The sequence below is a fragment of the Salarias fasciatus genome, chromosome 20 (genome assembly GCF_902148845.1).
Source record: "Salarias fasciatus chromosome 20, fSalaFa1.1, whole genome shotgun sequence".
NCBI classification, from domain to species: Eukaryota; Metazoa; Chordata; class Actinopteri; order Blenniiformes; family Blenniidae; genus Salarias; species Salarias fasciatus.
Window position 1 is genome coordinate 32,647,263 of NC_043764.1, and position 24,508 is coordinate 32,671,770.

Consider the following 24,508-nt stretch of genomic DNA (forward strand, 5'->3'; position numbering starts at 1 on the left):
CCCCCCCCCCCCCCGCACCTCCCTGCTCTGTCCTGCAGCTGATGTGTGCAGCAGAAGCGACACTCGCGCTTCATTCAATCTAATTGTAGTAACTCGCCACTTCATATTCTCAGTAACGGTAACGGCGTTGCAACAATGGGAAAAGTAATTAATTACATTATTCGTTACTGAAAAAAATAACACCGTTACTAAGGCCGTTATAATCTAACACCGTTATTACCAACACTGGTTGAGACACTATGAATTATGACAGCTCACCTTCAAGTCAGACCACTTTTTTTCTCTTCAGCAGTACCTAGAGAGCAAGACCACATTGAATAAACATTGAATAAACGTTGATATTTCATCAGAATCGTCAGAATGGTTGATATCGATTTTTCAACCATAAATGAACATTGAATCAACATTGCAATACAGATGGAACCTGATGTTGATGACTATGACATTGAAACAACGTTGACTTATGATCGCCGACTGTGGTTGATTTAGCATCTATATCTAGTTGATCTGGCGATGACACCAGTGTTGATAAACGGTTGAAGAATGGTTGACCTCGAAAATACATTGATTGAAAAACCATCGATTTATGGTTGACCGGAAACGACAAGCTTGCCTGGGAAATATGATCGAAAAATAGATTGTTGACCGGGAGATCATCGCCTGGACACTGAAGCCAAAGCACCAGGTAAGCAGACATTCTTCCATCTATTGTCAAAAATCTGTGAATTTCTATGCATATGCCGAGGTTATTGTAACAAATCTGTGATCCAGTTTCGATTTAATTTGTAAACTGTGCGATGCGAGACAAACTGTAGGAGTACGGAGATTCTGTGCCTATAACAGTCCGCCGGCAGCTGTCGGTTGCCCCCTCCGCCCATTGGGAGTCCGACTTCGCAGCGGGGCATTTGGGGGACCCGATCCCACTCCCCATTCGGGACCGGCCCGAATGGTTAGCGCGGGACCGGGTCACCTGATCGCCCCGCTGTGAAGTCGAGCCGTGGCTGCTGGCACGGCTGTCTTAAATCCAACATCAGTTGTGGTGCTCTGATGATCTTAGCTTTTTCCATGTACACTAGCATATCTGGCTCCGTCCGAAATCTTTGCTTGATCTTGCTAGCTATTTGTGTGCGCGTGTGTGTTGGTGTGTGTGGAGCAGCCACTATCACTACCCGATGTAACGGTCTCAAGGCCTCAGTATACTCCCCTGTCACCGCTACGCCGTTCCTACGCCGTTCCTACGCCGTTCCTCCGCCGTTCCTCCGCCGGCAACCCTATGCCGGCAACCCTACGCCGCCACTGAACATGTCTTGCTCCCGCGTCAAGGGAATGCCCTCCTCTGCAATTTCACTGCCAAGCCGCTAGGCCGGCATGGCTGTGTCGTGTTCATTTGTGGGTGGCTCTTTGCGGGTCTGTTGTTTCTCTTCCGGTCAGTCAGAGGCAACAATGGTGACGCGGCGGTTGTATCTGGAGCTCGAGCTCATCAATGTGGAGCAACAGATCCTCTTACTCCAATCGATGTGGCGCAGGCGACGCAGGAGACGTTTGCAGAGGTGGTCTGTCCAACCATTAAACCAGTCGCGGAGTACAACGGGGGAATTTGCAACACTGGTTCGCCCACTGAGGAGTGTCGACGAGGAAATGCACTTCAGTTATTTCCAAATGTTGGCAGACCGTTTCGACGACCTTCTTCACCGTGTCCAGCCGTTTAACAACACACCAGGGTACGCACAGCATGCCTGTTGATGCTGCCCAGAGACTGGCAGTGACTTTGCGGGTTTTAGCCTCGGGTGGAAGCCAGCAAGCTGTGGCGGAGAGCTACAAACTGGCGGGGAGCACAGTGTCCAGGATTGTGTCCGAGGTCTGCAAAGCTCTGTGGACAGCCCTTCAGCCCGAGTTTCTGCCGTGTCCCTCAACGAGCCAGTGGGAAGCCATTGCAGCAGACTACTGGCGGATGTGGAACTTCCCAAACTGTGTGGGAAGCCTCGATGGGAAACATGTCGCCACAAAAGCACCGCCGCATGCTGGGAGTGACTTCTTTAACTACAAAGGGACCCACTGCATTGTGTTGATGGCAACATGTGATGCAAGGTAAGGGAGCCAGAAATTGTAATTATTCGTCTGATATGAGTCCATGTTGTGCAATAACCACACTAGGAACATGCAGTGACGAAAATGTTGTTTTCACAGATACCGTTTCACAATGGTGGACGTTGGAGGATATGGGAGAGAGAGTGATGGTGGAATTTTCACCATTTTCGCCAGTTTGGGTCTATGCTGCTGGACCACAAACTCAACCTGCCCCCACCAGCTACTCTTCCAGGGACTGCAGTCCAAGTCCCTCCCGTCATTGTTGCGGATGCTGCCTTTCCCCTGCACTGCAACGTGATGCGACCCTTCCCAGGTATGTTTTGATAACTGTCGTTGCGCACACATACATATCATAAACTGTTCCTATTGTATAATAATTATTTTTGCTTCCACACACAGGAACACACTTGAGCATGGAGAAGCAAGTGTACAACTACCGCCACTCCAGGGCCAGGAGGGTCATTGAAAACACGTTCGGCATCCTGGCTGCACGGTGGAGAATTCTTGGGAGACCAGTTGAGTTCCTGCCTGAAAAAACAGTGGATGTTGTGAAAGCTTGTGTGGTCCTACACAACTACCTCACAGTTACCACTGAAGTGAGCACGCCAAGCAGCAGATACATCCCACCAAACTTTGTGGACAGTGACAGTTCTGGGTCAGTGCAGCCTGTGCAGACCACAATCTCTGTCAAGACAGGACACAAATTCATGCATCCTCTCCATGACGGCCCACTGACATCTTGCACTAGACATGGAGAGCAATAACACAAGCTCCAAACAGAGAAGTTCACTTTGTCCTCCAAGTCTGGGAATAACTGTTTTCCGATTCTTGACGACATTGTACTTATTGAAAACATTGTCAGGATCCCAGAGGCTCAAGAGACCTTTGTCATCTTTCCAAAGTTCACCAAGAAAGAGTCCTTCGCCCAGTATCCGTTTCCCTCTGAGAGGATTGGGGTGTTTACAGTTTGGGGGCTGAACATGGCAGTCAATATGCATTTTTGACATGATGTTTATATAATATAATATACATAGCAAATTATTAATACGTACATAGTACAGTTTGAACATAGTAAGTGATGCTGTCACTAATATCTCACTCCAAAGCCATGTAATGCGGTTTGCCTCCTGGACCAGTGAGGCTGCAGCTCTGCTCAGAGGGTCACTGCAACCAGTATACAGGGTCTCAAAGGCCAGAAAGACACAACATAAGGTGAGCATGATGTCAGTGGCAGGGGAACATTAACCGGCCTGTACATGGTCTTACTTTGTATCAAGATTTATTTTCATGTAATTAAACGATCAGATATTTTCCTTCAAAGGTTGTTTGAAAAGACCGACATGCTTCATACTGGAGGTAATCCCTTTTTGTTTTTACTTCAAATTGTGGGCACAGCTGACTTATTTGTTGAAATCATAGGCTGATTTCTCTCAGTCTTGGTGAGCTGTTTAAAAGGCTTCTTGAGTAATCTGGTATCTCCAGAGATCAGACAATAATCAGTTCATTGGTGTTCATGTGAACACAGTCATTGAGTGAACATTATGAAGACGAATAGTAGGACCTGCTCTGGATGTTCTCACCGGAATTTTCAACTATCAGTCCTTGTTATTCTTATTCAGCTGGAAGCCGTGTAGTCAGTGTCTTGTCAGAGAAATACTGTATACTTGATCTTGCCTCATCTATGCGATACAGTTACCAAAGTCTGTGCTTGTGGAGATCCTGAAAGAAGTGGTACTGCAGGAAGGTGATGAAGCTTTCCTTACACTGGCTCTGGTGTGTACTGCCTTCAGAGACACAGTGTCCACTGAATGTTTCAGACGGCAAGCACACTTTGAGTGGCTTGACAGTAAGTGCTTGAGTCAATAGTGTAATAATATCCCATATTATGCTACTCACAAAAATAGAGGGAAAACTGAAGTCACACATCCCATCTAACATTTTGTTTTACACAGGTGTTTGTACATGGAGTAGGTTCTCTACAAGCTACAAAAATGATTTCTACACCATGTACACAGTTGAAACCTGCCTTGGATGTGGACGCCTGTACAAAAACTGTACACCAGGTACATGGCTGTTACACTTGATTAATCTTGTATCTGCATTATTACATGTTGCATTTATCAACTATCCATAGACCGCTACACATAGACTGTGGTACTCACTGGCCAGTATTCTATTTTTTTCTTTTCTCTATTTTACAGGATATGTTGGGAAAGGGAAAAGGGAAAACTACAGGCAGTTTTTTCCGAAGCCACACATCCAGGCTTCTGCAGCCACTTCTGCATCCAAATGCAATAGGTAAATATAAGTTAGACACACACACATCCTAAACTCGACTGATGGGCATTTAAGTTGAATGCAAACCTCTTTGACAAAAATATCTGCACACATATGCAGGTCCCTGCCCGTCGAGAGGAGCGGACACTTCGAGAAGAGCACATTTGTATAGTTGCTGATGTTCAGTGTGATGCCAAGCTATTTTTGACAGCGTGTGTCAGCAATCTGAACTTTTACACCTTTTCAGAGAGAAACATAGTTCAGTGTTTTTACATATTTTAATTGATTACTTGTATTGACTGACAGGTGGAGTATATTTTAGCAGAGTTATTGTAGTAAGCCAGTGTTGTATCTATTTTAATCTGTATTCTTGCTGTCTGAAAATGATCACAATGCCTTGATGTTTTGAAGGTGTCATACACCAAAGTTTGAGTGCAGCAGTTCGAAGGTTCTGATGTATCGTTAACTGTTAAATCTTTTTGGACAAAGGTTGGTGGAAGTTAGCAGGTACAGTTTGAGATTGGTGGCTTAGAGGTGAAGCGACCCTGTGACTGAAATGTTGCTGGTTCGAATCCCCAGACTGGCAGGAGACTTGGGTGGGAAAGGTGAAAGCCACCACCTGTCACCACTCTCATTACCACCACTGAGGGAAAAAATGTTATGATTTTGTTTTTTTTCCTGTGTGTAGCACAATTGCTTTGTGTATATAATTGTGAGGTTAGCTGTTTTTTTGGTTTCATATCAATGTTGACTGAAAATTATTTTTTGCCTTTGTCAATGTGAAATTGTGCTGGGCACTGTAAAGAAAAAAAAGATAGATTAACAGAAAAATATGTTGTTGCAGCCCTGCTTTCATTGCAGTTGACACAAGCATGCCAAATAAGTACCATAGTTATTCTACACTTCAGTCAATGTCTGTTTTTTTAGATAGCTGGGAAAAATGAAAACTCAGCTGTTAAAGCACAGCCACTGCTCACTATGGTGAGCGTCAGGCTGTGCTTTAAGGTAAGATTTACACTTTATTGTGCTGGTGTAGTGTATACAACATTAATATTTAGGTCTCAGTAGCCTTAAAGTCCATGACAAGATAGATCCTGCTACTAATATATAAATGAAAACTTGTGAGAAATCCATAGATTTTTGTAAAGAGGATTGGAAATGATGTGACCCTTAACGCCTGTGACAGAGCAGGGTCACTTTGTTGCAGCATTGCTGTCTTAAACATAAATTTACATTGGAGCAAAGGTATGGAAATGACTGTGTTGTTAAACAGCTTGTGCAGGGAGATGTTGGTGCTGTCTGGAGTCCTGGTGAACATGCAGAGGCTTCCCTGATGGAATCTAAGGTGCTTTACTGAAACATGCACTTTAACTTGCATTATTTTCGGTTTAACACAGGTAATAGTCTGCTACAGAATGGACTGAAAACAGAAGCTGACTCCCACTGTCTGCCTGACTACCTTCAGTTACATCGAGGGGTTCACTTTTGAACAATATTGTTATTTCTTAATATCCACAATTGTATTGATATGTTCACCAATCCAGGTTTGATGTGGTTGGACTGAAATGTTATCAGCCAATAAATTATGAAACTTACTGACTTAACCCTGTTGTTCACACTGTTGTCAGTCAGTGTCTGATGGTTCGGCTGTGTCATGTTATCAAGCTGTTACATTCTTTGATGAAGTTGATGTTATTAAGGGTTTATCAACTCTCCGTCCATTAGTTTGTTTAAAAAAAATGACAATTCCATCGGGCTTGTGGTCTTTTTTTTCTCTGAGTCCTGTTATGAGGAGTTTTTGTTGTCAATTCTTACTTTTTCCTACAGATTCTTTTAAATTGAAATGTCTGTAAGGTTTGTCCTCTGTACTGTGACATTGATTTTGATGAAATATTTTTATTAAAAAGGTGCAGTTTTAAATAAAAGAATGGTATTAAAACAAAACCAGAAATATGCTATATGAATAAACTTGTCTTGCTTTGCCTTGTGAAAGAACTGACTGTAATTTGCAGCTACTATAGTTCACTGAATGCTTTAAAGATCTGTGCTGGCCATATGAAAGACAGTTCTGTCTACCCTGAACCACATATCTCAAGCAGGCGAAACAACAAATTCAGTGGTAGTTTTATGTCTGACTAAAGAAACTGCCAGTATAAGCATTCTGACACAGAAGTAACACTGGACTGTTGTACACCCTTAGCTGAATTGTTTGTATCATTTGTTGTGACTTGACAAATACTGTGGACATATTTAAATTCAATTGATATTGATATTGAAGCTTCAAACGATGTACCATGTTTTTTTTTTACAGTGTCTCAAATACCTTAAGTGTTACAAATCTCTTAATTAAGAGAGTAAAAATATTTAAATATTATTACTCAATAGGTTTTAATTAAAGAACTGAATTACTTTAACAGATGTTATGTACAGATGTGTCACTGTTTGAATTATATTAACCATTATAATTTTCATCACAAATATCTGTTTGGTATTTTATAATGAAACCACTGGTTTTGCCTACGAAGGCAGTGTCTTCATTTAAAAAGTGTAAGAACTACTGCATTACGAATAAAAAATAACAAAAAATATATATTACTCCCTAAATATATATAAAAAATCGACATTTCAAATATATATCAGGTTTAGAATGAACAAAGCATTTATCTATTGAAACATGTATTCATCTAGCAAGCTATCTAGCGATCTGTCCAGCGAGCTATATGAAGTTTGTCCACGGGGACTTGCCGTAGGAAGCGGTGACGTCATCGGCAGGCGCGCCCCGGACAGATATGGCAGCCTGGACACATCTGGTACCTACACCGGGACACAGGTTTTCCGCCCACTTTTTTTTTCTTTTTTTTTTTTTCATTATCAATATTGTACTCAGTAACATGAGGGGGTTCAAATGCAGTGAAGTAAAATACTTGGATCAAAATGTAATTGAGTAAAAGTAAAAATTACATGTTTAAAAAACTACTTAGAAAATTACAAATTACTCATAAAAAGTACTCAATTACAGTAACGTAAGTAAATGTAATTCGTTACTTTCCACCCCTGAAGGGACCAATCGAGCCGACGACTCCAGCCATTCTTTATCACAACTGCTGGTTACAGCACCACTTCGTTGCACATGGTCACCACACTTGACTCACAGCGTCCCCTGGTCCTGGTGTATCACTGTCGGTGTTGCTGGTCCATTCCTCTCCTCTTTCCTGGGAAGAATCCGCCACACGTGCCACACTCCGCGGTAGCATCCAGGTTAGCTCCAAGCTAACTCTGATGAAGTCCTTCACACTTCTTCCAAACGCCGGCAAAAAGCGCCACTTTTGTTATATTTTCCCGTTGGCTTCCTCATTTAACAAGAATACGGACTCAGGTGGCCGTTTAGCTTTTATTAATTAACACAGCAACATACAGGGGGGGACAGGTCTGGCAACCTCCACCAAACTGCAGAGGCACTGCAGGCGGTGTTCTGCGGTCGGTGATTCCGGACTGGAGACAGAACGCAGCCAGAACGGTGGTTCTGTTGTCCATGATTTTTCTGCAGGCCGTACAAATCGCTGACTTTCAGAAGGAAGAGCGGCTCTCCTCTCCGCCGTGCTCGGTGTGCGCTCAGAATAACAGCTGGTGTCGTGCGCTACGGAAGCCTCACATGGACAAAAGTGCGGCAAACGAGGAAAGTTGGCTCGACCGGGGAGCGACCGTGTTCTCACTGCATCGAGATGGAGCCGGGGTGTTTTATTTTAAATATATATTCACATTGAAGTTCTGGCATTTTTTGATCCCTGCCACAATATGGGTCAGCCCCGCCTCAGCCCCACCAGAGAAAATACTCTGGTACCACCACTACGTGAAAAAAATCAAATCAGTCCGCCAGCAGGTGGCGCTATAAGCAATGTGAACGCATTTTGGGCTGTAACTCCCACCATGTATGTCGCACATTCAAAAAATGTATATCCTCAGATTCCATGAGTCGGACTGAATCACCTGGGCTAGGCCACACCTGCATGCATGCAGCATGCAACTGTGAGTGGATGGGCCTGATTTGGTGAACATTGGTCACTAGGTGGCGCTCTAGAGATGGGAAATTTATATATCTTAAACGGCATGACCGATTTTTAGGAAACCTGGTAAGGATGACCCTAGTTTTTTTCCTGAGGCCATATCTCGAAGTTAGTCGCGATTGGTCAAAGTGGGCGTGGCTTATTAATACAGATAATACATAAACAACAAACATTTTTTTCAGCACAATTATTACACTGAGGACTGTGAAATTCACAGGGCATGTTTAGATTCGGGATGTGCGATACCACTTTTTTCCAGACCGATACCGAGTACGAGTACTTCATCTTCAGAACTCACCGATACCGATACTCATACCGATACTTCAGACACATAAAATTTCAAAAAAAGCAATGACAGATCAATTTTGAAAAATGACTTTTATTAAGAAAAAAAAAAGGCATTACAGCCACTATGTTTAAGTCCAAAATAATTGTCTGAAAAATAAAACAAACAACTCTGAGTTTCACTTCAGTTTCGGTCTTCTGCACAGTTTGCTGTCCAGTTGGCTGCAGGAGTTTTGTTTTCCAGCACAACAGCATCAGCCTCTCGTCCACATGCTTCGCTCTGAGGTGTTTCAACAAATTACTGGTGTTAAATGAACAAGATCACGCACCTCCTTTAGCAATTTTAGCATAGCAGATTTAGCATTCTGCAAAGCTCGGCTTGTTTTCTCTTCTATAAAAGAATTTCCACACCGGCGGAGTTTTGGTGAGACGAGCAGCCGTTCTGGATTCATCCTGTTGTCTCTGCTCTGGATGAGACTCATGGAGAATCAACCCGCTGCAGTGTAGCGCTCTGCGCCTGTCAGCGTTAACTCCGGGTGAGCAGTGTTACCAACTCCCCAAGTCGCTATTGGCTGTCCTAAAAGTTGCTAGAAGTCGCTAGATGACGTCATCACCTAATTTGCATAATTGGCAATTTGCATGTAATTGTAATGGACGCTGTAGGAGAGAGGAATACCGTCATGGGAGAAGCAAAAAGTGAGTTAAAAACACCCTAAATATGTTTAGAACTTCAAATGAACTGACAAAAGTGTGAGAGTGAAGAAACATTCAACATGTCCACCCCGCTCTGTGACCCAGGACGGGAGCAGTGGCGGATTTGCGCACTCGATTCATTTGAAGTGTGGAGGAGCGGTGTGGGTCTGCGCTCTGCTCTGCCTGCAGCAGGGGGCGCTGCGCTGACCGCTGTGAGTGCTTTGGGGCGGGGAGGGGCTCACGCAGCACCCGCTGCTCATTGAGGACAGCGACGAGACGTCTTGTCACGTCTCCAGAGCACCAGAAAAAGTCGCTAAATTTGTCGCTAGTCGCTTTTTAAAAAAAAAAGTTGCTAGAGGGGTCTGAAAAGTCAATAAATATAGCGACAAAGTCGCTAAGTTGGCAACACTGCGGGTGAGGAGGGCTTCTTCCTCTTTCATGTGAATGGCAGCTTGCATCCCATTCGGTTGCACTACCTCCACCTGCTGGTGAGGAGGGCTTACTACGCGTGGGATTTTCTTGCCTTGAGTATCGGCGGCTGGTATCGGTAGCCTTCACAAGTACCCGATACTTTGAAATAAGGCCAGCATCGGCCCGATACCGATACCTGGTATTGGTACTCGCACATCCCTAGTTAAGATGAGCACATAGATGACCCCCCCAAAAAATGGTGTGTCTACTCTACTAGGTGGCACTACAACATGTTTAGGGCTATAACTCCTAAACTGTATGTCGCATATTCAAAAAACGTACATCCTCAGATTTCCGGAGTAGCACTGAAGCACATGGGCTAGGCCACACCCATTTTTACCTCAAGTATTTTTCGCTAGGTCACAACAACTGGAAAACATACTTTTTTGAACTCGTCCTTTGGATTGCGTGACAACGGCGTATGCATCGCATACGCGTTCCCAGGATCAGCTGTGCTGGGAACCCTATTGTAATTGAAAAGATTTTTATTATTATTATTCTGCCGCTAAAAGTCCCGCTGCAGCCCAAACCGTACATGGGAGAGCGGTGCAATTTAGTGGGTTGGTCCAAAAGGTCGCCCCGACGGACGACGCAAAAAAATCAAATGAGTCTGCCACGAGGTGGCGCTATAGGACTCAAAAACGCGTTTTGGTCTATAACTCCCACCCCGTATGTCGTAAATTCAAAAACCTTATATCCTCAGATTCCCTGAGTAGAGCTGAATCACCTGGGCTAGGCCACGCCCATTTCCGCCCATAATTTTTTTTTTCGCTAGATCGCAAAAACTGAAAAACATACTTTTCCGAACTTCGTGTAGGGGCTTTGTCCAATTCATTTGAAAACTGGCACATAAAGTCTTCAGACGGTTCTGACCTAAAGTTATCAAAAGAACTTTGCTACGGCAAAATATGCGCAACGTCGGCTTGACTAATCTTTACCAGTTAGCTAACTAAACACAAAGTTTCACTGATCTTTGTCATAATAAATGCGAACACCACCAAACTTGAGATGCTTGGTTACCATGTGACTGTAGGTCTATCGGCCCATTTTGGTGAACATTGGCCACTAGGTGGCGCTCTATAGATGAGAAATTTATATCTCCTAAACGGCATGACCGATTTTTACGAAACTTGGTAGGTATGACCCTAATTCATTCCTAAGGCAATGTCTTGAAGATAATCGTGATTGGTCAAAGTAGGCGTGGCCTATTAATATTGTCCTGCTGCAGTCTAAATCCTACATGGGAGGGTGGTGCAATTGGATGGGATGGTCCAGAACGTTGATGCGAGGGACTACACAAAAAATCAAATGAATCGGCCAGCAGGTGGCGCTATAAGCCATGCAAACATGTTTTGGGCTTTAACTCCCACGCTGTATGTCGCACATTCCAAATACTTATATCCTCTCATTCCCTGAGTAGAACTAAATCATGTGCGCTAGGCCACACCCATTTCCACCATGATTTTTTTATCGCCAGATCGCAAAAACTGAAAAACATAAATTTTCGACTCCTCCTTGGGGTTTTGTCCGATCCGCACGAAACTGGGCAGATACAGTCTTCTGCTTGTTCTGACCTAAAGTTATCAAAAGAATTTTGCTCCGTCGAAATACATGCAAATGACACTTGACTAAACTTTACTAACTAGTTGGCTGAACACAAACTTTTGCATATCTTGGTGATAATGAATGCTAGCACCACCAAACTTGAGGTCCTTTGTTGGCATGCAAGCCCAGAGTCCCCCGAGGTGAGCTTTTGCAGGCTCCGCGACATCTGGGGTCCGTGTTGCGCCGGAGGCTTGTCCCCCTATCACCACTGCTTGCAGTTCTAGTTATTATTATTATTGGCATCTTCAGTTTGGTCTGACATAAAGTTATCAAAAGAATTTTGCTCCATCAAAATATGTGTAAATGCTTCTTGACTAAGCTTTACCACCTAGCTAACTAAACAGAAACATTTGCATATATTGGTCATAATAAATGCTAACACCACCAAACTTGAGATCCTCGGATGGCATGTGACTGTGGGTATATGAGAATATTTTGGCGAACATTGGCCGCTAGGTGGCACTTTAAGCCATGTAAAGCCATGCATAAGCGTTTTGGGCTATAACTCTCACCCTGTATGTCACACATTAAAAAAACTTACATCCTCAGACTCCCTGAGTAGAACTGAAACACGTGGGCTATGGCATACCTATCTGACTCTGGTGTTTTTTTTTCACTAGATCACAAAAACTGAAAAAAAAAAAAAAAACTTTTTCAAACTCCTCATTGGGGTTTTTTCCGATCGGTGTGAAACTTGGCAGATACAGTCTTCAGACAGGTCTGACCTAAAGTTATCAAAAGAATTTTTGTCTGTCACAATATGCGCAAATTTTTCTCGACTAAACTTTATTTGCTAGCTAGCTAAACACATACTTTGGGATATATCGGTCATAATAAATGCTTACACCACCAAACCTGAGACCTAGGTTGGCATGGGACTGTGGGTCTACTAGCTGAATTTGGCGGAAATTGGTCACTAGGTGGCGCTATATCTCATAAAAATGCATGTTGACCTGTAACAATCACATCTTCAGAAACTTTATATCAACATGTTCCCTTAATACAGTGGCATCATGTGACATAGGCCATAACCACTTCTGCTATGAAATCACTCCAAAACAAGGGAATAAATACAGTATAGTATAGTATCATGTTGGGTGTAGTACCCAATAAAGATGTAGTAACCAATAGTCACCAGACGGTGGAGTTTACTGTTTGTTAACAATATCACTTCTGTCTGCAGTCAGCCAGAGGCTGTGTGTTAACTTTGGTCAAAATTGGCCAAAAGGGGGCGCAATAAACAGACATCAAGTGACGTGACAGTTGATCAGAGTTGCACTATATGGTGAGCGTGACGTGGGCCTTGCTGCTGAGGGTCAGAGGTCAGCTCGTGTCCCGACGCCCGCCCCGAGCCCGGGGTCCCTCGTGGCGAGCCTCTGCGGGCTCCGTTGAATCCAGGTCCGAGTTGCGCGGGAGGCTTGGCCCCCTATCAGCACTGCTTGAAGTTCTAGTTTGTTTTACACTCAGACATCCAGCTGGTTCTTCTGTCTTCACCTGGTGGACATCTATTCAAAAACATAATAAATGAACATGTTCTTTCATTGTATAGACAACAATATTTCTACAAAATCCAAAGCTTACCTTTAAGATTCTCTTTCGTTTAAAAAACATTACAACTCCTACTGAGAGTATTACCAACAGAACCACCAGAACCAGACCCACACTGACACCTATTATGGTTCCAGTTGGTTTTTCTTCCTCACACTGAGCATCAGCTGAAGTGTTTCCAGCTGTTGTCTGCAGCAGGCCCAGCTCTTCACATCTGTAAGGACAGAGTCCAGAGTGAGAGGACAGTCCCTGCTGCTGTCTCAGTGGACGCTGAGGCTTCACTCACTGTGTGTGCTGCTGACATGTGGTGGAGTTCCCGTCAGAAAACGTCCCGTCACTGCAGGGGGAGCACTGGGTGTCTGAGGAGGCTGTTCCTGGAGAACATGGAGACCAGTCAGCCTGGGGGACTGAAGCTCCACAAAGAAAATTCCAGCAGGCCTCAAAAATACAGTCATGAAGCAGTAGGGATGAGCGAGTACACCACTATCTGTATCGTATCTGTATCTGTTTACCCATCCAAATTATCTGTATCCGTATCTGTACTCGGAGGGGGCGTGGCCTAAACCGGAAATGGGCTGGGGCAGAAATTGGCACACTCTTTTAAGTCTGAAACTGATATGGATTGCTCAGAAGTTGCTATATTTGTTCTTTATTTGAAAATTATTTACAGAACCGTTTCAATGATACAATGTACAAGTTTTTTTTATTTTAGTCAGAACATGAACATTTTAAAGTTATATAAATGATTATTTATTCACACAACAACCTCAGAATAAAGATTTTAATATTTTTTTTGTCACAATAGTAAAAGAACTATTTACAGAACAAGTCTTTATATTGAGGCAGAACATGAATGTTTTTAAGTGTATGAATGAATTTACATAACAGCTTCTCTATAATTGTTGTCTGGACTCCAGCCGGAGTCCAAGGAAAGGAACAGGCCTTCCTGGTTTGGGACTGCCTCCCCCCACGGTCCCCACCGGAATCTCCCCAGTGTCCCGGGAAGCCTCTGATCCCCCCTGCTGAACTTCCTGGTCCTGTCTGCGGCTGCAGCGCCGATCATAGTGGACCTCGGTCCAATTATCATCTCTCTCCCACAGATCACAGCCTCCCGGTGGAGCACAAGCCCGAATTATTATGAAAAAATAAGAGAAAAAAGGAAAAAAAGACCGCGCGGGAAAACGAAACTTAACCCCCCCGGAAAAAAAAAAAAAAAAAGAACGTGCACAGTCGTCCGACATTTCGACTTTAAAAGGTTTTCCTCAGGCACAATGCACACTGCAACGAAATATAAAACCTCGTTTTTAATTTACCAGCACTGATTGGTTCTCTGACAAGGATCCTGTCGTCTCAGTCGAGCATGGAGCAGAATGAGACCAGTGAGGATCTCTCATCAGCACGAGGACGAATAATGACTGACAATGCTCGGGTCATACTCGGATTCGAAAAAATGCATTATCCGTAACGAGTACTCGTTTAAAATGAGTATTCAGCTCACCCCTATGAAGCAGCTTTGTCTTCCTCACTACTAATAACAAGGCTCGAAGAAGGTGAAATTTCACACTGGACTCCAACATGCTGGTTCCACTGGAGGGCGAGGAGTTCTCCTCCACTTGTAGTACTGGTCCAGGACCAGCATCCCGAGGACCTCTGGTCATGATTAACAGCTGTCAGGGTGTTTGTATTAAACCTGCTGAAAGATGTTTCTGATCATATGCTGCTACGGCTGCCATCCATCTCATCCAAAACACCTTCCACTGCAGCCTCCATTACTCAACCAGGAGAAAGACATGCAATTTAAAAAAAAACTGAAATCCCTCGAGGGCTCATGGGAGTTCGTCCAACCAGTCCACATGCTTTGTGGATTTGGAGAAGGCGTTCGACCGTGTCCATCGTGATGTCTTGTGGCAGGTGCTTTGGGAATACAGAGTCCGGGGCCCCTTGTTCAGGTCCATCTGGTCTCTGTATGACCGGAGCAGGAGTCTGGTCCACATTGCCGGCAGTAAGTCGGACCTGTTCCCGCTGCATGATGGACTCTGGCAGGGCTGCCCTCTGTCACCGGTTCTGGGGCCTTACCTATAAAGCTTGCGGCGCACAAAACAAGCCCCAAACCTTGCGGTGCCGCCCCTCTGCGCCAAAGCAGGTACCTATACACATTTTGCGAAGGGAAAAAATGCGCGTGACTTTGCGGTCCTCACCGCCAACAAAATAGGTGCCGTACGGGACCGCACAATTCAGAAAAACTACGTGGAGACGACTAAGCAGAAGGAAACGGAATTGAAAAGCCTTTATTTGTCCCGCATGGGGAAACTGCAGGGCTGCAGCGGCAAGAAACGTAGAAAGAAAAGTAGAAAAATATAAAGCCCAACTATACAAGGAAAAGTTAAATATAGTTTGTATGTAAAATTAGATATAATTGCATAACAGGAATATACTGACTGACACAACTAATTATTTAAGTTGAATTAAATATAACGGAAATAAATCGGAAGACACATTTAATTAAATAATAGATAGAAGCCGACAGATATAAATCAAACATAATTTACACCAATATCCAAGACAGATATAACGAAATAAATAACAGACATAAGTTCGATATAATTTAAATATACAGACAGTGAGTGGTGATGAGCACATGAGGGGAGACACTTTGAGGAAGTCATGTTCAGAGGCTTTGGAATGTTTCCATCCTGAACCATCTCCTTTCTGCATCTTCTAGAATAAACACAAAATAAATAGTTCACAGGGAGCAATCAGACACATCACATATAAACATGTACAATGTCTTTGTCTCTGCACTTACAAATACCGACTGTCCCTTGTATGACAATTTTTCTCATGATACACACTTCAAAGTGTTCACAATTAAATGGCAAATTGACACAAAAAATGTTTGCTATTTAGCCATGGCCATATCTGACGTCCGAACCCCGAATCATCCCGGGTTCACAGCCTCTATGCTGCAGCGCATTAGAACCTGTTGACTCCAGAGGCAAAACAATCTAGATAATGCCTGGACGCACGATCATATTGTGCAACCATTTCCACTACATTTTTATGTTAAGTTTTTTTTTCCTTTTTTTTTAAAGGTGTTTCCGCAATGTTGAGACTATGAATTATTACAACTCACCTTCAAGTCGGACCACTTCTTTCACTTCAGCAGTAGTGGCCCGATGGCTCTGACCACGTTGTGGTCACCTGCTCCCACTCTGTCCCTCCACTGCTGTGTCCTCCAGAGAGGACAGCAGCCCGGCTCTCCACCTCACCAATAACGGCAGCAGCATCACCTCAAACCTCCACAGCAGCAGATCCACCGCCTGCATGCGGCGCGTCTCACCTGCCGGCGACTCTGGTGTTCTGCAGCGAGACGCTGATCGCCTTGAAAAGGAAAAGCTGCGTTGTCCTCTGCTGAATGTGCGATTAAATTGTAAATGCCATGATTATGCACACTTTTGCTCATTTGGCTGATCATAAAGTATTTTTCTATCGTTTTCGTTCGTTTCTTTATGTTTGGAATAAGATTTAAAATGTTGCTTTTTTTTTTATTTGAATGCTTCAACACAACCCGCCCAAATGTCATTAAAATCTTCATTTTTCGACACTTCATCCGCCTGATCCGCGGTTATCTGCAGGCTCCGCGCGTGGCCTCACCGTCTAATATACCCAAATTTCATTCATGAGTCATTTGCATACCCATATATGGTGCCAAGGGGTGGAGTTGGGGCGGGATTGTGGGTGTGATCGGCCACCGACACGTTCTCCGCAGGATTTGAAACTGTGACTTGGAAATTGCGAACAGCTGTGCGGCGCACTTTTTTTTGGCTCCTGAATATTTTTGCGGACAGAAGTTTGCGTTGCGTACCCACGCACCATTATTGTCAGATTTTCCCGCAGGGTTTCCCGCAGGGTCATAATCTTTATGGACAGAATTTCTAGGTGCAGCCAGGGGTCGGAGGGGGTCCGGTTCAGGAACTAGGGGCCAGAGGGGCTCCGGTTTAGGGACCACAGGATTTTGTCTCTGCTTTTTGCAGATGATGTTGTCCTGTTGGCTTCATCAAACCTGGACCATCATGCACTGGGGCAGTTTTCAGCTGAGTGTGAAGTCGACAGGGATGAGGATCAGCACCTCCAAATCCGAGGCCATGGTCCTCGACCGGAAGAAGGTAGCTTGCCCTCTCCAGGTCAGTCGAGAGACTCCGGCCCAAGTGGAGGAGTTTAAGTATCTTGGGGTCTTGTTCACAAGTGCTGGTGGTGATGCGGCGAGGAGCGGAGTCGCACTGAAGAGCTCGAGACGGTCTGGCCCAATGTAGTTAATTAATCACCGCCAAAATACAAAATCTCAGTCGAAATACTTGTCTAAACTATCGTCCTCATGAGCAAAGGAAAGAACACGCGGGGCAAAGGCACCTCCGGCCTCAAGATCGACCAAATGTTGTTTTCAATACAGACACGAGCTAACGATGCTAGCCCTGAAGAAGCTAATGCCAGCTCCAGCTTGACTCCGGTTGAAGAAGGCAGAGGAGACTGCTCAGCAGGTAGTGCCAGCCAAACCACCTCTAACGACTTCGCTGCATTTATGGGTGAAATAAGAAACATGTATCGAGAACTGCAGGACAATGTCAAGAAAGTTGGGAGTGATGTGTCTGGCATCGTGGTTAGTATCGACTTCATGAAAGCAGACCTGGCAACTTTTGGGACCAGGCTTGGTGAAGCAGAGGAAAGAGTGTCGCAGCTCGAAGATGGTAATGCTCGTTTTGAAAACATCACTGCCCACCTATAGGAGAAAATTGCTCAGTTGGAGTCCCGTGTACAATATCAAGAAAATTACAGCAGAAGACTTAATCTACGTATCAAGGGGATTCCTGAACTTTCTGAACGGGATGGACGAGTGTTGGAATGTGTGATGGATATACTGCGCTCACTGTTTCCTTCCAGCGAGGATGTTAAAGGCATCGAAACAGAGCGAGCTCATCGCGTGCCCGTGGTGAGACAAGAAGTCCGACAAGACCGGTCATATGGCCCACGCCACGTACTGGTAAGATTCCTGCGTTACGTGGATAGAGAAAAGGTCCATGCCAGAGCCAGAGACGTGGGAGAATTTCGGTGGAATTGCCATAAACTGGATTTTTCCCCGGACTTTTCCAAAGAGGTCCAGGATAAAAGGAGCAAGTTCAACAAAGTTCGGCGTATGTGCATGAGCAAAGGATTACGATACACTTTGCAGTATCCAGCCGTGTTTTGGGTCACATTGAATGGGTCGCGTCAACGCTTTGAAGATGCTGCAGCTGCCAAGAAGTGCATCGAACGACATCAAACAGCAGATGGAGGCAACTGACTTTCAGATACACTCATGGCACAAATCACAATGACTTCAAGACGCTAACAGGACAACAAACTATAAGTAAGTGAAATTGATATTTGTTCAGTGGCTGTCAGTTTTATCGCCATTACATTCAATAGCAGGGGAGACTGTTCTGTTTGTCAGAAGTACACTATAAGTTCATGACTAGTTATATTAATTAAAAAAATAAATAAATGGAACCACTCCATATATTTCATTATGGTTCTTTAGTTAGAGGAAGGGGTAAATATATTTGAGTCATTTGGCGGCTACTTATTTAGAATTCGGCCATATCGTTTCACTTGGAGCATCTTTAAGCGACCACATGGAACATGGTTTTGGGGTTTTTGGGTTTAAATAGGGATTTGGTTCCGGGGTGTTTGTTATTGTTTCTGTTTTGAGAGGGTTTTGGGGCCAGCCTTTTTCCTTTAAGCGCATCTATTATATGCACGTCTGGTCAGAACATATTAATGCAAGATATCTCAGAAGGTTATGGGTTCATTGATTAAAATTTCTTCATGGAACGTGAATGGATTGGGCTCATATGTGAAGAGACGAAAAATATTAACTTATCTGAAGCAGAAGAATTCTGATATTATAATGCTACAGGAAACGCATTTAAATATGGACACGGGCAGAATTAAGGACAGATGGATTGGCTCAGCTTATCATAACACGTTTAGTCAGAAGAAACGGGGTGTTTCCATCTTATTTTCAGAGAAACTTCAGATTAAAATACACAAAAAATTTAAAGACAAAGAAGGACGCATATTAATTTTATTTCTAAATCTAGCGGGACAAGACATACTTATTGGAAATCTATATGCTCCTAACATTGAAGACCCAGATTTCTTTCTGGATGTGAAGAAGATCATTCTAGATTTTGGTGACTTTCCAATTGTCCTGGGTGGAGATTTCAATCAGGTCCTTGATGGCTTTTTGGATCGATCATGGAAGCCCCTTCCTAGGACTAGTAGAACTCAAGATTCTATTAGGGGATTATGCCGAGAGGGTCTTTTGGACGTGTGGAGATTCCTAATCCTACTGTCCGAGATTATACTTTCTTCTCTAATAGACATTCTGTTTATTCACGCATTGATTATTTTCTTATTTCTCACTCTCTTCTTGATAAGGTGGCTGACACTAATATTGGAATTATTGCTATGACAGATCATGCTCCCAATGATTTGACTCTCAAGTGGGGGATCCCCAAAGAAAAATCCAAAGGGTGGAGAATTAACAAGTATTCTGCATGATGAAACCTTCTGTATCAATCTTAAGGATTACATCAAACAATATTTTGAAATTAATGAGGGAACTGCTACTCAGAATTCAGTATGGTATGGGTTTAAAGCTTATATTAGGGGAATTCTAATTCAGAGGTCTTCTTATATTAAAAAACAGGATCAAATGAAGATTGCAAAATGGGAAGAGGATATTAGACAATTAGAAATAGAGTACAGAGATAATCCCAACCCTTCTAAACTTACTACTGTGGAAATGTACAACTTCTATGACTGTTCTACTGTCTTCTGACCTATTTAATATTATGGAGAAATGCAGCTTGTGACTCATAATCTTGCTCGCCTAATCAGACATACGCTAATGTTCATGCAAGGAATCTTTGAGTATCTCTGTGCAGAAAGACAACTCCTGATCAGGCAGAGCGGCTGTGGTGGGCAACAGGAGGAACACCGGATCCACATCAGTGTGAGAGAAGCAGAGGCCCAACCAGCCCAGACCAGCTCCAGGGACGTGTGACCCAGAAGAATGAAGATATCCCCCCGCCTGTGAGCGGAAGACTTCATAAATACACACACATTAGATGAGACATGGCCTTTTGCTCTGACTCTGTCAGTGAGGCTGCTGGAGGACAGACCAGGGACACAGAGGACCAGAATTCTGTCTCGAGGCTTCGCACAAATAAATTGTAATCAGCGTTGGAAATCTGCATTGGGACTCTTTATTTCTGCACTCTATTTGGGATCCAAGAAAGAATCTGTAGGGCACGAGGAGCAATCGGAGGGGAGCCCCGCCCGGCACCAGAGGGAAGAAAACTCCGTCCTCGACAATTGGCGTCATGAACAGGATCCCGGAGGCAGAATAAGGAGGCAGAGAAGGCACCAACGTCACAACCAGCTGGCCAGCAACTAAAAGGTAAGGACACTACCTGTTGTAAAAGTATCCAATTGGCAACAACTAAACTGATGGTTGTGAAGTTGTTTGTGCTGGCACCTGCGATTTAAATGTTGTAGAGGCAAATTTTGTTGTTGTGCGAGGTCTCATTTTTTACCTGCGTCTTCAGGGACATCAGGGTAGGTTAAAGGTTAAAAGATAAAATGGATGGTGAACTTGATGACGTTATAAAGGTTGGCATAGTAAGGGAATAGTCCAAATTGTGCAGCTTTTCCATGATAATTTATTCAAAACTTTTCAAGATCTTCAATTATCTTTTGGTTTGTGTAACAAGACCAATGGAGACATTTTCAACTGAGAGACTGTATGGCAAAATCGAGAAAATCTATCGTTTCTGCTATTTCTGAACCTTCAGTGTGGTCTTACCTGAAAAAAATTATACAGTCTCCCTCATCTGGTTAGCAACATCTATAATTATCTCATTGAAGATTCAACTAATGCGAATAAAGGATTGAAATCTGTATGGGAAAAAGATCTGGGGACCGTGTTTGGGGAGGATGATTGGAGTGTACTCATTAAGAATGCTGAAACCCATGAGGGATGCTCGATGAAAACTAATTCAATTTAAAATTGTCAACAGACTGTACTGGACACCGGTGAAGTTACACAGGGCAGGTGTTAATCAAACTAATATTTGCTGGAGATGTAAATCTGCCCCTGGTGATTTGATCCACTTGTTTCAAACTTGTCCTAATCTTTCGAAGTTTTGGGAGGACATTATGGGACATCTATCCTCTATTCTGGAAAGCAAAATACCCTTGACACCGCAACTATGCCTCTTGAATAAAATTGATAATCCCACCAGTTTGAGGGGAAAAAGAGCTCATTGGCTGAAATCTGCTCTCATGACAGCTAAAAGAATCATTCTAAGGCACTGGAAAGAACAGAACGATCCCACTTATACAGAATGGGATACAGCTTTGTCAGAGTCTGCTTCATATGAGCGCCTGATATACAAAATAAATGACCAAATGCATGTCTATGAAGAGATTTGGGAGCTCTTTTTAACTTCACATGGGACCTGACCACAATCTTAATCTTACGATGCGCTTGGGTTGTTTCTTTTTGTTTTGTTCTGTTTGTTTTGTTTTGTTTTGTTTTGTTTTGTTTTGATTTGATTTGATTTGTTTTGTTGTACAAGTGGAGGAAGTATGGAAGAGAGATTGACAGGTGGATCGGTGTAGCGGCTGTAGTGATGTGGTCGTATCGGTCCATTGTGGTGAAGAAGGAGCTGGGTCGAAAAGCGGAGCTCTCGATATACTGGTCAATCTATGTTCCCATCCTCATCTATGGTCATGAACTTTGGGTCATGACAGAAAGGACAAGATCCCAGATACAAGCGGCTGAAATGATCTTCCTCCGTAGGGTGGCTGGGCGCTCCCTTAAAGATAGGGTGAGGAGCTCAGTCACCAGTGAGGAGCTCAGAGTAGAGCCACCACTCCTCAACAGGTGTTCCTGGCATGTCCCATCAGGAGGAAGCCCTGGGAAAACCCAGGACACGCCTGAGAGACTATTACTCCTTTCCCACTGCAAGTAGCGGGTCAACCGGTGTTTTCGACCCACTACCACCTTATTAGACTCCTTTCCCACTGCATGCAGACCCGGGTCTAACCACCTGCTGGCGAGCTGTGCCACTGCGTTTTCCCGCGCTGATGGTGTCCCACGTTGATGACATCATCAGCACGACGGAGCAAAACGAAAGTAAACAATGCAGCGGAACACAGTCCCCGTTACCTGTAGACGAATCTCCTTTTCCCCACGGATCAGGGGAAGCTCTCTGGTCTCGCTGTCCTGCCAATGCTGGGCCATCTTGACGAAGGAAATCTCACGCTAGAAACAACAACTAGCGCGCTAACGTAACTGTACTGCGTCAACGTCATCACGTCAGTCCCCAGATGTATCCCTCCCGCTCTCTGTTCTGGTGTGGGAACACCTTGGGATCCTCCAGGAAGAGCTGGAGGAAGAGTCTGAACATCCCTACTTAGACTGCTGCCCCCGCGACCCGGTCCCGGATCAGTGGCTGAAGATGGATGGATGGATGGATGGATGGATGGATTGATGGAACTGAAGCAACAAGCTATTGTGATACCAGATAGTGATGGAGACACAGTGTGAGTTGAAAAAAAAAACCACAGTATTTTGGTGTGTGGGATCACGTGATGGTGACGTCAGCGCACGTTGAGTATTTTTAGGCGCTATTCTCGCGCACGGAGTTGTTGGGAAATGTAGTCCGGAATAAAGCATTCATTCATTGGAATCGCATGGCTGCCTGGACTATCTTTGGGATATAATATTGGCAACGAGGATGGAGCTTCCCCTGACGCCTCTTCCTCAGTTCCTCGCTTTGCCGGGCAAGCTGTCAATTCCCTAGGCCCAATGGTACGAGTCCTTTCAGACTTTTATTACCGCTGCCGCGCTATCCAACGCTATTGAAGCGTGGCTACGGGCGCTGCTAATCCACAGCCTGGGAACTGAGGGTCAACGCATCTTCCGTACACTCGGACCGGCAAAGAGGTACCAGGACTGTGTTGCTTTTCTGGCTGGACATTTTGCGGCTCCACAGAGCATCCAGCATTTTTTAGATGTTTCCCTCGTCCAACACAGCTGATTCAAATGATCAGGATCATCATCAGGCTTCTGCAGGGCTAGATGATGAGCTGAATCAGCTGTGTTGGACGAGGGAAACACCTAAAACATGCTGGATTGCGGCCCAAGAGGACCAGGGTTGAGTAGCTCTGCTTTAGCAGAACATCTTATAAACTTGGTACAGTGACCCAGGGACACGTCCCAATGGCCTGATGTGCCGTTAATATAGCTGTTCCTTTACTTCATCATAGCAGTAGTAGTAATAAGAGTATATACCCAACACCGTTGTCCAACAGACATGCTCAAACGGATCTACTCCTTTGATTTCAAGAATTTTTTAGTGGCACCGAGCTTTCAGAACAGGGTCCAGCTTGTCTTGGGACAGTCCATCCAGTTTTTCTTTAGTATGGTTCATTTTTCTGTGATGTTTGAGAGTCACTCATAGCGTTCCACTGTGTGGAACAGCGATCGCAGCCCATAATTCATGCAGGGGTACTCATTATGCAGCAGTTCCTCCTCCACTATAAACAGTGTTGGCGGAGACCTGCTTTCCCCTCCTGAGGCACCGGACAGTTTGCCAGAATTTCTTCGAGGCCGACCGATAGTCCTCCTCCATGGCCTCCCGAACTCCTCCCAGACCCGAGTTTTTGCCTCCACAACCACTCGGGCTGCAGTTCGCTTGGCCTGCCGGTACCCGTCAGCTGCTTCTGGAGTCCCATGAGCCAACAAGGCTCGATAGGACTCCTTCAGCTGGACGGCAGCCCTTACTTGCGGTGTCCATCACCGGGTTTGAGGGTTGCCGCCACGACAGGCACCGGAGACCTTACGACCACAGCTGCGGGCAGCTGCTTCGACAATGGAGGTGGAGAACATGGTCCACTCGGACTCAATGTCCCCAGCCTCCCTCGGGACATGGGAGAAGCTCTCCTGGAGGTGGGAGTTGAAAACCCTGCTGACAGAGGGTTCCACCAGACGTTCCCGGTTTCCTCCTCCGCCAGCGAATCCAACTCACCACCAGGTGGTGATCGGTCGACAGCTCTGCCCCTCTCTTCACCCGAGTGTCCAAAACATGAGGTCAAAGGTCAGATGACACAATAACAAAGTCGATCATCGACCTCCGACCTAGGGTGTCCTGGTGTCAAGTGCACTTATGGACACCCCTGTGCTCGAACATGGTGTTTGTTATGGACAAACTGTGACTAGCACAGAAGTCCAATAACAGAACACCACTTGGGTTCAGATCGGGGAGGCTGTGCGATCCAATCACCCCCTTCCAGGTCTCACTGTCATTGCCCACGTGGGTGTTGAAGTCCCCCAGTACAACAATGGAGTCCCCAGTCGGAGCACTGTC